The 14,605-nt window shown below is 39.2% G+C and overlaps 1 non-coding gene and 1 pseudogene across 2 annotated transcripts; one reads left to right on the top strand and one right to left on the bottom strand.

Annotated features, from left to right (window-relative positions):
* Positions 5,547 to 6,543, top strand: LOC108636030 (annotated as a pseudogene). The gene has a single exon (XR_001918098.1). The product of XR_001918098.1 is annotated as a GTP-binding nuclear protein Ran-like (transcript).
* Positions 14,229 to 14,301, bottom strand: TRNAC-ACA. The gene has a single exon. It is a non-coding gene; the product is annotated as a tRNA-Cys (tRNA).

Raw genomic sequence — 14,605 nt, 5'->3', positions numbered from 1 at the left:
TCTCTCCTTGCTGTTCTTTGGAACTCTGCATTCAGATCCTTATATCTTTCCTTTTCTCCTTGGCTTTTCACTTCTCTTCTTTTCACAGCTATTTGTAAGGCCTCCCCAGACAGCCATTTTGCTTTTTTGCATTTCTTTTCCATGGGGATGGTCTTGATCCCTGTCTCCTGTGCAATATCACAAACCTCCATTCATAGTTCATCAGGCACCGATCTGTCAGATCTAGTCCCTTAAATCTATTTCTCACTTCCACTATATAATCATAAGGGATTTGATTTAGGTCATACTTGAATGATCTAGTGGTTTTCCCTGCTTTCTTCAAGTAAAGTCTGAATTTGGCAATAAGGAGTTCATGATCTGTGCCACACTCAGCTCCCGGTCTTGTTTTTCGTGACTGTATACAGCTACTCCATCTTTGGCTGCAAAGAATATAATCAATCTGATTTCAGTGTTGACCATCTGCTGATGTCTGCGTGTAGAGTCTTCTCTTGTGTTGTTGGAAGAGGGTGTTTGCCATGACCAGTGCGTTCTCTTGGCAAAACTCTATTAGCCTTTGCCCTGCTTCATTCCGTATTCCAAGGCCAAATAATGCTGGGTAAAACTAGCAGATGTTGACTGTAGCAGATATCAAATCATCTCTTTTGCCTTCTGACAGAATCTGATGTATTGTTTTGAACACATGTACACAGAAGTGTCTCAATAAGCAGGTGTTTTCTTATGTTTAAATATTGCAAAGGGCCCACAGGTATGTCCTTTTTTTTTTTTCCACCCTGTATGTGGATGTCATTAATACAGGTGTGCAAAGTGCAAACCTGAATGTTAACAGAAAACCTCTTCTTGGCTTCCTTGTTTATCCCTACAGCACTATTGCAAATTGTTGCCATGAGAATGCGGGTGTTCTTTAAAGTCTGTTATCATCACCTGCTGGTTGCACAATATTCAGTACTAAAAATCATAGAGTGCAGTAAATGCTTACAGCAGCCTCTACAAATAGATCTAAATAAAGATGAAAACATATTTTTACATGGACATATTTACACCAAATCACAGTCATATTTTAATAAGGACAGAGCAGACACTTGCCTCAATCCAACTAATTGCTAGGCTGGCTTAAGTACATACATGTTTAATATAAAAGGAAATAATATTCCTGTATGGAGAATACTCTAGGCAATACTTTTTTCTTTCTTTTTTGGAACATAACTTCATTCTGTGGTGTATTTTTCTAGTAGTATAATGAGCCAATTTTAGGGGAGATGAAAGCAGGGAGAATGACAGGCAGGATTGGCTCCGGGGACTTCATTCTTGCAGATTTCCATCATCTCTACCATGACATTCCTTTTGTTAACCTCAAAAGATCATGCATGATCCAGTTTGGGGGCGGATGTTTTTGCTCCCTTGCATAGTCTACATAATGAGGCATTTGTGTCATGAATTTCTCGTCCCATCCTCCCACCCAGTATGATTTAATGTCTTCTTTAAACACTAACCTTAGCAACCCTTATTGTGTGCAGGAGGAAGGAATGCCCCTTTCTGGCATTTGGTGAAATTAAAGTCTGTGAGGCCTTAGACAATGAGTTCTACCTTTTAGAAACAAAAAGCAAATAAACATACATGCATATTCAAAGCCTAAATAAAAGCCCTAGGAATGTTCTTTGTGCTAAAAGAAAATCCCTCTGAGCCCCCTTCCCCTTGTCCCCAACAATTCAATTAAATTTTCTTCTATACTAGCTGGTTGTGGCCTTGTGCTTAAGTTCTTTTTGTTGCCTCCCCACCTTTTCTCATTTCCCTGCCTGCTTCTGGAATAATGAAAATTTGAGGGTGAGCCGTCGGATCAGGCAGAGAGGAAAAGACTCGAGCAATGGTGGAGAAACAGTCAGAACAAGTCTGGGTCTTCACAGCATCATAGAGCAGAGATTCCTTATCAGTTTGAATTTATATATGAAAGAGAAACTCAAGCCCAAGGACTCACATAATCTAATCCATCACTAGAAAAGGAACTGGAACATAGTAAGCACAAAGTATTATTGCTGTTTAAAAATACTAGGGGAATTCATTTCATCAGCATCTACACTTGCCTAATAATATGGAAAACAATAATGAAATTAATTTCTGATTGAAGACATGTATTTCTGTTTAATGTTCCTTCAAATCTTCATCAAGTAAAACTCAAAGTCCAGCTAAACGTTGCATTTTGCTTTAAAGTTTGCCAAACTGCATATATCTAAACTAATTCCTCAGGGAAATTACTGCCTTGTGGTTTAAGATACAAATCAAAGCAATGTTTCAAAAGGGTTCTCTCTTATCCACATTACCCAGATGTCGGTGTGGGTCACCTTGCCCTTAAGAAGTATGATGCCCTTCCAAGATTTGTTCAGTCTGTAAGGGGTTTAGTGTCAGTTACATCTGGCTCTGGTTTCTGGCATCTGCCAGTGTTGTCCAATCTGTATCTTGCAGCTAGGTCATTATCTCTTCCCTGTACAACCCCTTTCCCTAGATTTCCTCCCTCTCAAATACGACTCATAAGTAAAGTTGCGTGTGTCACCTAGAGATAAAGTGACAATGGTCAAAGGATATAGAACAATCTAGCTGTTAATTTCAAACTATATTAGACCACCCTGTTCTTTAAAACCTTCCTGGCCATTTGTCCTAACTTACATTCCAGCCAGATAGCGTTTTATCTGGACTTTACTTCATTCTCTCTTATGTTTTACCCAACTTAACTTACAGATGCCTTGGACAGATTGGTTTAGTTTTCTCATTGTCAGGAGTATATAATCCCTATTCTCAGGGTCATCTTTCTTTATCTACATATTTCATCATAATATTTTCCTTAAATGAGTACTCTTTCCCTAAAATGAACTCTGGTGCCGACTGATAGCATTTGGACCCATCAGCCCTTCTCATGCATCTATGCTCAGTTGCTTCAGTCATGTCTGATTCTTTGTGACTCCATGGACTATAACCCGCCAGGCTCCTCTGGGATTCTCCAGGCAAGAATAATAGAGTTGGTTGCCATGCCCTCCTCCAGGGGATTTTCCCGACTCAGGGATCAAACCTCTGTTTCTTACATCTCCTTCATTGGCAGGTAGGTTCTTGGTTCTCTCCCAACAGTGCCACCTGGGAAGCCCACTTATTCTCATGAGAGACATGAAGTTAAATCAACCTTATTTTGTGGTTAAATAGTTATTTTTTCGGTCTGTGACTTCATAGGTTATATTTTAGGAAAATTCTATAAATGTTCTAGATTCTTTTAAAAATTAGAATAGAATCCACTGAAATATACTAAACTCTCAAATTGCTATTGCACTGTCTTAATGTTATTACTTTTCTTTCATGTACAATCATGCTTGTCAACTCCTCCTGCTGTCTGTATTCTCTGAAGGATCATTTTTATGAGTGATAGAAGGTCTTCAAGATCTTAACCTTGAGTGCCCCTGTAGCCTCAGACTTAGATTTCCTATGTCTCTCATGTCCCAGGAATATTGCTGTGTACCTCATCTGTTACTAACCACTAGCTCGCCTTTTCCATTCCCTTATGTCCACTTTGCTCACCTCTTCATCAAGCCTTAACTTCATAAATTTATTGAAATGCATTTAGCACGACCTCAAAATTTCCTGCTCCTTAAAACACTAGAAACATATTCTGTTTATTACCTCCCTTGTCTCCTGTAATAGTGGCTAGTATAAAATATCCTTCAGCAAATATTTGTTATATCAAAAGAAATAGAAAAAGCATTTTATTCCAGTGCTAAAAAATACTTTCAGTTCAGTTCAGTTCAGTTCAGTTCAGTTGCTCAGCCGTGTCCGACTCTTTGCGACCCCGTGAATCACAGCACACCAGGCCTCCCTGTCCATCACCATCTCCTGGAGTTCACTCAGACTCATGTCCATCGAGTGGGTGACGCCATCCAGCCATCTCATCCTCTGTCGTCCCCTTCTCCTCCTGCCCCCAATCCCTCCCAGCATCAGAGTCTTTTCCGATGAGTCAACTCTTCGCATGAGGTGGCCACAGTACTGGAGTTTTAGCTTTAGCATCATTCCTTCTAAAGAACACCCAGGGCTGATCTCCTTTAGAATGGACTGGTTGGATCTCCTTTCAGAACAAGGGACTCTCAAGAGTCTTCTCCAACACCACAGTTCAAAAGCATCAATTCTTCAAGTATCTGTTTTTAACTTCTGGAAGAATGCAATTTTTTTTTCCCTTGCCTAGCAGATCCGCAGAGAATTCAAGGCCAGATCAGAGAGTTTTTGGCTACAGAATACTGTTCAGTGTAAAATCTATTTTTCACTTCTAGCCAAATTTCAGTTCAGTTCAGTTCATTTGCTCAGTTGTGTTCGACTCTTTGCAAACCCATGGACTGCACCACGGCTGGCCTCCCTATCCATCAACAACTCTCAGAGTTTACTCAGACTCATGACCATTGAGTCAGTGATGCCATCCAACCATCTCATCCTCTGTCCTCTCATTCTCCTCCCACCTTCAATATTTCCCAGCACCAGGGTCTTTTCCAGTGAGTCAGCTTTTTGCATCAGGTGGCCAAATATTGGAGTTTCAGCTTCAACATCAGTCCTACCAATGAACTCCCAGGCCTGATCTGCTTTAGGATGGACTGGTTGGGTCTCCTTACAGTCCAAGGGACTCTCAAGAGTCTTCTTCAACACCACACTTCAAAAGCATCAATTCTTTGGTGCTCTGCTTTCCTTATAGTCCAACTCTCACATCCATACATGACTACTGGAAAAACCATAGCTTTGACTAGATGGACCTTTGTTGACAAAGTAATGTCTCTGCTTTTGAATATGCTGTCTAGTTTGGTGATAACTTTTCTATCAAGGAGGAAGCATCTTTTAATTTCATGGCTGCAGTCACCATCTGCAGTGATTTTGGAGCCCAAGAAAATATAGTCTGCCACTGTTTCCACTGTTTCTTCATCTATTTGCCATGAAGTGATGGGACTGGATGCCATGATCTTTGTTTTCTGAATGTTGAGCTTTAAGCCAACTTTTTCTCTCTCCTCTTTCACTTTCATCAAGAGGCTCTTTAGTTCTTCGCTTTTTGCCATAAGGGTGGTGTCATCTGCATATCTGAGGTTATTGATATTTCTCCTGGCAATCTTGATTCCAGATTGCGCTTCATCCAGCCCAGTGTTTCTTAGATGTGGTCTGCATCTAAGTTAAATAAGCAGGGTGACAATATACAGCCTTGACTTACCCCTTTCCTGATTTGCAAATAGTCTGTTGTTCCATGTCCAGTTCTAACTGTTGCTTCCTGACCTGTATGCAGATTTCTCAGGAGGTAGGTCAAATTCAAGTACTTATATAAAAATGCGAGGAGCCAACTCATTAGAAAAGACCCTGATGCTGGGAAAGATTGAAAGCGGGGGGGGGGGGGGGGGGGTAGGGGGGCGGCGGGGGGCGTCCAGGCAGTGGCGGGAGGCGGCCATGAGGGGGCGGTTTAGCGAGTCCTCTGGGCAGAGAGTTCTCCTCTCTCCCCTGCCGCGTAGGCCGTGAGGGCGCCGGGATGCGAGCCGGGTAACATCGCTATGGCTGCCCAAGGAGAACCCCAAGTTCAGTTCAAACTTGTTTTGGTTGGTGATGGTGGTACTGGAAAAACTACATTCGTGAAGCGTCATCTGACTGGTGAATTTGAGAAGAACTACCTTGGGTGTTGAGGTCCATCCTCTTGTGTTCCATACCAACAGAGGACCTATTAAGTTCAATGTATGGGATACAGCTGGTCAGGAGACATTTGGTGGACTGAGAGATGGTTATTATATACAAGCTCAGTGTGCCATTATAATGTTTGACGTAACATCAAGAGTTACTTACAAGAATGTGCCTAACTGGCATAGAGATCTGGTACAAGTGTGTGAGAACATCCCAATTGTGTTGTGTGGCAACAAAGTGGATATTAAGGACAGAAAGGTTAAGGCAAAGTCAATTGTCTTCCACCGAAAGAAGAATCTTCAGTACTATGACATTTCTGCCAAAAGTAACTACAACTTTGAAAAGCCCTTCCTCTGGCTTGCTAGAAAACTGATTGGAGACCCTAACTTGGAGTTTGTCACCATGCCTGCTCTTGCCCCGCCAGAGGTGGTCATGGACCCAGCCTTGGCAGCACAGTACGAGCACGATTTAGAGGTTGCTCAGACAACTGCTCTCCCGGATGAAGATGATGACCTGTGAGAAAGTGAAGCTGGGGCCCAGCGTCAGAAGTCTAGTTTTATAGGCAACTGTCCTGTGATGTCAGTGGTGCAGCGTGTTTGCCACTTTATTATATAGCTAAGCAGGACATGTGCTTAATCTTTGGATGCTGAAGGAGATGGATGGGCTTTGGAGTGAATGTGGCAGTTAAAAAAAAAATACCTTCATTTTTTGGACCTGCATATTTAGGTGTTTTGGAGCACTGTTGTTTCCTCCTTGAGTTTCAAATATAAGACTGCTATAGTCACATGACAATATTGAGAGGTGGAATCTTGTTTGTTACTGTCATTCCCATTCCTTTTCGTTTAGAATCAGAATAAAGTTGTATTTCAAATATCTAAAAAAAAAAAAAAAATGAAAGCAGGAGGAGGGGACAACAGAGGACAAGATGGTTGGATAGTATCACCAACTCAATGGACATGAGTCTGAGCAAGCTTTGGGAGATGATGATGCAGCCTGGCGTGCTGCAGTCCATGGGGTCGCAAAGAGTTGCACATGACTGAGTGACTGAACAGCAAATATGTTTCTTGTGTTCTCAATAGAACTTGAGAGATTTATTTTATTTTCCTTCTCATTTTAACTTGGCCCTCTGGAGGAAGAGGTCAGATTTAGGATAGAATGTTAAAACTGATTTTTTAACATCTTCAAAGAATTAGTCAATTTCTTATTTTACCCCAGTGGTCTACAGGACCCTATCACTCCTGAGTTCTTTCTTGAGTTCTGTCATGTTTGATTTTGGAGGACAAAGAATTTTACAGGGTAGATTTTTTTTTTTTTTCAGCATTCTGGTGTATGTCGGAACTTTAAAATTATTACTATTTTATGAATTTTAATAAAGATTTAATAACCTTAAAAGATTTAATAACCACTGGGCTGGATGAGGCACAAGCTGGAATCGAGATTGCCAGGAGAAATATCAATAACCTCAGATATGCAGATGACACCACCTTTACGGCAGAAAGTGAAGAACTAAAGACTCTCTTGATGAAAGTGAAAGAGGAGAGAGAAAAGTTGGGTTAAAAGGTTATTAAAATCAAATATTTAATTGATAACAGGTTTTTCTGATTTATTTACTTTTCCAGGTGAGAATTGAAAGAAGAAATTATTTTGTCCAATCCTTTGCCAAGAACCACCACCCTCCCCCCTGCCACAAACACACACACACATTCCCATGGTACCTTTGGAGGCTGAAGTGTGTCCCATTGTGCTTGTAATCACTGAAAGAAACACTTCTGTCAGTCTGCAGTCCAATTACGAACAGCATGTGGATTCTTAGAAGTTGTATATATAAGGAAAAAGGAATTATAACTTAGTGTTTCATGGATATGCTCTCTTTATATCCTCCATTTTGAAGCAGAAAATAGCACAGCTTTGCTGTAGACTGTGGGATTTATAGTGACCTTTGCGGAAAGACTTTAAGTGTCAGTCTTCGACACTAGTTTGGGTTACTTGGTTCTTCTTCCAGTCAGTCTTTCAGTCTTTTCTGAAGAATTTAGCTGGCACTAGACTCCCTTTCTTCTGAATTCCTATAGTTATTTCAGTCTACCACATGATTTAAACCTCAATTATATGCTTTTTGTGTTAATATTGTTATAACTGTGTAGTGCTAGGGGTTTTCATGACATTGGAAAGAGAACAAAAAAGCTTAAATTTGAATGTTGACTTACTATTTAGTATGCATTTAAATTTTCCCAAATCACATCCTCTCTGAACCTTTGTTTCTCATGTGAAAAATGGAAAAAGATGCTTACTTTGCTGAATTTGGGGAATGGTTGTGTGCAAACGCACCTTTAGCAAATAAGTAAGTAAATATTAGTTGCTCAGTCATTCCCAACTATTTGCAACCCCATGGACTGCAGCCCACCAGGCTCCTCTGTCCATGAGATTTTCCAGGCAAGGATACTGGAGTGGGTTGCCATTTCCTCCTCCAGGGTATCTTCCTAACCCAGGGATCGAGCTCTTGTCTTCTGTACTGCAGGCAGATTCTTTACCAAATAAGCTACAAGGGAAGCCTACCTTTAGCAAAGTATTCCCTAAATAAATATTAACTGTTATTATAAATTACCATATATTTTATTTTTTATATCCTCCAATATACATGTAAATGGTTACATTCAGCAAGTATGTATTAAAAATCACGAAAGGTTTAAGATTTTACCATACTTGCAAACTATTTAGTCTATCACAATTTCATGGATGCTAACAAAAGACATCGTACTCTTGGGTCAGAGGCAAAGGACAATTTATTATTGATAGCAATGACCATAGACAGGACATGGGCATTTTAGCACTAGTTTTTCAAGCTACAGTTCCTATAGTGAAGAGGGCCAGAAGATGCCTGTAAACGTAGTTAGTTGCTTTACAAGACACAGGCCCTGAACTTAAGGAACTCAGTTTTGTGCGTGTGTGTGTGTGTGTGTGTGTGTGTGTGTGTGTGTGTATTTTTTTTATTTTTTTAAATATTTTTAATATTTTTATTTTATACTGAATTATAGATGATTAACAATGTTGTGATAGTTTCAGGTGGACAGCAAAGGGACTCAGCCATACATATACATGAATCCATTCTCCCCCAAACTTCCCTCCCATCCAGGCTGCCATATAACATTGAGCAGAGTTCCCTGTGCTATACAGTAAGCCCTTGTTGGTTATCCATTTTATATATAGTAGTGTAGCTTTGTGCAGTGGCAGTATCGTAGCTAAAGAGGTTTATCCAAGGTGTGATTATTGCTAATTAAATATAGTAGTGCATACATGTTGATCCCAAATGTTTTCTGATTCAGCGGGTTTTTTTTTTTTGTTCTTTTTTTTAATTTTTTTTTATTTTTTAAATTTTAAAATCTTTAATTCTTACATGCGTTCCCAAACATGAACCCCCCTCCCACCTCCCTCCCCATAACATCTCTCTGGGTCATCCCCATGCACCAGCTCCAAGCATGCTGTATCCTGCATCAGACATAGACTGGCGATTCAATTCTTACATGATAGTATACATGTTAGAATGCCAGTCTCCCAAATCATCCCACCCTCTCCCTCTCCCTCTGAGTCCAAAAGTCCATTATACACATCTGTGTCTCTTTCCCTGTCTTGCATACAGGGTCGTCATTGCCATCTTCCTAAATTCCATATATATGTGTTAGTATACTGTATTGGTGTTTTTCTTTCTGGCTTACTTCACTCTGTATAATAGGCTCCAGTTTCATCCATCTCATCAGAACTGATTCAAATGAATTCTTTTTTACGGCTGAGTAATACTCCATTGTGTATATGTACCACAGCTTTCTTATCCATTCATCTGCTGATGGACATCTAGGTTGTTTCCATGTCCTAGCTATTATAAACAGTGCTGCGATGAACATTGGGGTACATGTGTCTCTTTCAATTCTGGTTTCCTCGGTGTGTATGCCCAGAAGTGGGATTGCTGGGTCATAAGGTAGTTCTATTTGCAATTTTTAAAGGAATCTCCACACTGTTCTCCATAGTGGCTGTACTAGTTTGCATTTCCACCAACAGTGTAGGAGGGTTCCCTTTTCTCCACACCCTCTCCAGCATTTATTGCTTGCAGATTTTTGGATCGCAGCCATTCTGACTGGTGTGAAGTGGTACCTCATTGTGGTTTTGATTTGCATTTCTCTAATAATGAGTGATGTTGAGCATCTTTTCATGTGTTTGTTAGCCATCCGTATGTCTTCTTTGGAGAAATGTCTATTTAGTTCTTTGGCACATTTTTTGATTGGGTCGTTTATTTTTCTGGAATTGAGCTGCAGAAATTGTTTGTATATTTTTGAGATTAGTTGTTTGTCAGTTGCTTCATTTGCTATTATTTTCTCCCATTCAGAAGGCTGTCTTTTCACCTTGCTTATATTTTCCTTTGTTGTGCAGAAGCTTTTAATTTTAATTAGATCCCATTTGTTTATTTTTGCTTTTATTTCCAGAATTCTGGGAGGTGGATCATAGAGGATCCTGCTGTGATTTATGTCTGAGAGTGTTTTGCCTATGTTCTCCTCTAGGAGTTTTATAGTTTCTGGTCTTACATTTAGATCTTTAATCCATTTTGAGTTTATTTTTGTGTAGGGTGTTAGAAAGTGATCTAGTTGGTAAGTAAATGTGTCTGCCATTTGTTCCAGGGGAAAAGTGAAAGTGAAAGTCGCTCAGTCTGTCCAACTCTTTGTGACCCTATGGACTATACAGTCCATGGAATTCTCCAGGCCAGAAGACTGAAGTAGGTAGCTTTTCCCTTCTCCAGGGGATCTTCCTAATCCGAGGATCAAACCCAGGTCTCCCACATTGCAGGCAGATTCTTTATCAGCTGAGCCACAAGGAAAGCCCAAGAATACTGGAGTGGGTAGCCTATCCCTTTTCCAGTGGATCTTCTCAACCCAAGAATCGACCCAGGGATGGAACCAGGGTCTTCTGTATTGCAGGCAATTTCTCTACCAAAAGAGCTATCAGGGAAGCCCCTGATACCTCCAGGGGAAGGTATCTTTCAAAGCTGTAAGGAAACTTATCCTTTGTCTGAGGGACATTAAGTATATATGTCAAGACTGTTTGCTACACAAACACCCTTAAAAATACAGCTGAGAACAAACAGCAATCAATGCCTGCTCATATCAAGGACTTATGGAAAATTGTCTTCCAACAATATAACTTATGGGATAGAATCAAAAGACAGTTTTAAGGTTTAATTAGTGATTTTCAGCTATGATGATAGAATAAATGGGATTGGGCTTATTTCCCTATAGTAAATAATTAGAAATATGGAAATGGTTTTGATACATTGGACAACAGACAATAAAAACCTCTGGTTCCTGAAAGAAGAAAAGTGAACGAAGGGAGAGCTCTGAATTTGCCCTGACTTTCTGCTTAGGGACATTTTCTGGACCTGAGTGTAGCTGGGGAGATTCTAAGCAAAGCATAATAGACTTGCTGAGTTAGGGTGATAAAGAAAAGAGTTCAGAGAAGCTGAAGCATCTGGCATTTTTATGAGAGACTGTCTTAAAGAAGGGAGATAGATAAAAAGAAAGCTCCAAAAGTCTGCGTGAGTCCCTTTTAGATGGTGTCCAAATATTATGCATTTTCATAATGCAAACCCTATGAGACTAGGTAAAAAAAAAAATATTGAAATGATCTAATATACATAGGTCCTAGAATTTACACAGATCTGGGAGACATTCAAGTCCAACTACCCAAAAGACAGAATCTTTGTTAAATACCCGAGCCATAGGTAGAGATACAAGAGGAGCTATGCTCTATTAGTGGTGCTAAACTATCATTAATTCAAAGCTACTCTACATGTTCTCTTAAAAACTTGAAAACAAGCCTCAAAAGGATAAATTGATCACAGAAATTTACTATTTGCTGAAACAAAAGTCAATATTTTAAAGAAATAAAATCCAGTACTTGAAAACATAAAAATCACACTTGAAAAAATATTTACTATACGTAGAAAGAAGCAAGAGAATGTGACATATTAACAGGAAAAACAGAAACAATGTAACATATTACTAATCAATATAAATATATCCAGAAATGACAGAGATGATGGAATTAAATGAAAAGAACTTTAAAGCATCGAATATAACTATTTTTAAATGTTCAAGATTTCAAAAGAAAGCATAAGCATAGTGATAGAAAAATGAAAAAATTTTTTAAAGTCCAAATGAAACTTCTAGCTAGAGATGAAAAATATAATATCTCAAATTAAAATTTCACTTTAAAGGACTAAAAGTAAGCTAGAAACTGTGAAAGAAATGATCAGTGAACTTGAAAATATAACTCTAGTAACTATCCACAATAGAGCAAAGAGGAAAAAAGGGTTAAAGTTTTAGCAGAGCATCTGTAACCTGTAAGAGGCAATGTATGTAACTGGAAATCCAAAAGAAAGAGAGAAAAAATATTTGAAGAAACAATAGCTTAAAATTTCTCAAATTTACTGTAAACTAAGCATTTATAGATTAAATACTCTCAACAGACTTAAGTAGGATAAACACAGAGTTTTGAAATCTACTAAGGAAAAAAAATTAAACGCTACCAGTCAGAATAAAAGCTACATTATACACAAAAAAATAAGGTTAAAAATTAGGGCACATTTCTTGCCTGAAACTATGCAGGACAGAAAATAATAGAAATTTTAAAATGATAAAGTTAACCTAGAATCCACAGCCAGCAATTATGTATTTTAGAAATTAAAAGTAAAATGAAAAGTTTTGCAGATTCATAAAAGTTGGGAAAATCAGCTTCAGTAAACTTACACTATAGAAATATTAAAATATTTAGAAGAAAAATGGTATTAGTTGGAGATTTGTTATTATTTGCTAAATTGTGTCTTGACTTTTTTGTGACCCTATGGACTGAAGCCTGCCAGTTTCCTCTGTCCATGGGATTTCCCAGGCAAGAATACTGAAATGGGTTGCCATTTCCTTCTCCAGGAAATCTTGACCCAGGAATCAAACTTGCGTCTCCTGCTTGGCAAGCAGATTCTTTACCGCTTTCACATCCATTAGAAAGTTTTATCTATAGAAAATAGAAGAGCAAAGAAAATAGTAAATAAGTGGGTAAATGTAAGAAAATTTTACCTTACTTTTATTTTTATTTTTTTTTAATTTTATTTATTTATTTATTTTTTAAATTTTAAAATCTTTAATTCTTACATGCGTTCCCAAACATGAACCCCCCTCCCACCTCCCTCCCCATAACATCTCTCTGGGTCATCCCCATGCACCAGCTCCAAGCATGCTGTATCCTGCATCAGACATAGACTGGCGATTCAATTCTTACATGATAGTATACCTTACTTTTAAAATTTCTCTCAAATATAGTCAACTAGAAACTTCCCAGGTGGTAAAGAACCCATCTGCCAATGCAGGAGACATAGAGATGCAGGTTCTGTCTCTTGGTCAGAAAGATCCCCTGGAAGAGGATCTTGCCTGGAGAATCCCATGGACAGAGGAGTCTGGCAGGCTACAGCCCATAGGGTCTCAAAGAATTAGACATGACTGAAGGAACTTGGCTCTTGGCACTCAGAACCTCCAGCACATTTTGTAGCTTTCAGTGTACATGTCTTGCACATCTTATTTAAATTAATTTCTAAGTATTATTTTGTTTTGGTGTTATTGTAAGTGGAATTACATTCTTAATTTTATTTCAGACTGTTATTGCTAGCGTGTAGATATACAAATTATTTTATGTATATATAACACGTAAACAATAATTTTATCCTCAAATAAATATGGTTTGCAGCCATGAAATTAAAAGATGCTTACTCCTTGGAAGGAAAGTTATGACCAACCTAGATAGCATATTAAAAAGCAGAGACATTGCTTTGCCGACTAAGGTCCGTCTAGTCAAGGCTATGGTTTTTCCAGTAGTCATGTATGGATGTGAGAGTTGGACTGTGAAGAAGGCTGAGTGCCGAAGAATCGATGCTTTTGAACTGTGGTATTGGAGAAGACTCTTGAGAGTCCCTTGGACTGCAAGGAGATCCAACCAGTCCATGCTAAAGGAGATCAGTCCTGGGTGTTCATAGGAAGGACAGATGCTAAAGCTGAAACTCCAGTACTTTGGCCACCTCATGCAAAGAGTTGACTCATTGGAAAAGACTCTAATGCTGGGAGGGATTGGGGGCAGGAGGAAAAGGGGACGACAGAGGATGAGATGACTGGATGGCATCACCAACTCAACGGATGTGAGTTTGAGTGAACTCTGGGAGTTGGTGATGGACAGCGAGACCTGGCGTGCTGCAATTCATGGGGTTGCAAAGAGTCAGACACAACTGAGCGACTGAACTGAACTGAACTGAAAGATGGTCTTACTATTTCCTTTCCAATATTATTGCCTTTTAAATATGTGTTTTTTTTTAATTGCCTGAGCTAGAACCTCCAGTGAAAGAAAGAAAGTGAAGTCACTCAGTCGTGTCTGACTCTTTGTGACCCCGTGAACTGCAGCCCACCAGGCTCCTCCGTCCGTGGGATTTTCCAGGCAAGAGTACTGGAGTGGATTGCCATTTCCTTCTCCAGGGGATCTTCCCGACCCAGGGATCGAACCTGGGTCTCCTGCATTGTAGGCAGACGCTTTTACCGTCTGAGCCAACAGGGACCATGTTGGAAAGAAGAGGGAAGAGCAGAATCCTTGTTTTGTTTGTGTTCTGCATGGTAACTTTTCAGTTCCCACTATTACGTATTATGTTAGCTGTGGGTTTTTCTCTAGATGCCCTTTGTTGGGTTAAGGAAGTTCACTACTCTGTTTCTGGTTTGTCGTGTAATTTTGTCATGAAAGATTATCGGATTTTGTCAAATGCTTTTCCTATACCTATTGAGTTGATTGTATATTGTTTGACTTTTATGCTAATATGAAGAATTACATTAATTTATTTTCATATGTTGCATTCCAGGGATGAAGC

The sequence above is a fragment of the Capra hircus genome, chromosome 5 (assembly GCF_001704415.2).
Source record: "Capra hircus breed San Clemente chromosome 5, ASM170441v1, whole genome shotgun sequence".
Lineage (NCBI taxonomy): Eukaryota > Metazoa > Chordata > Mammalia > Artiodactyla > Bovidae > Capra > Capra hircus.
The sequence above is the reverse complement of the archived record's forward strand: the minus strand, read 5'-3'. Positions and strand labels throughout refer to the sequence as shown.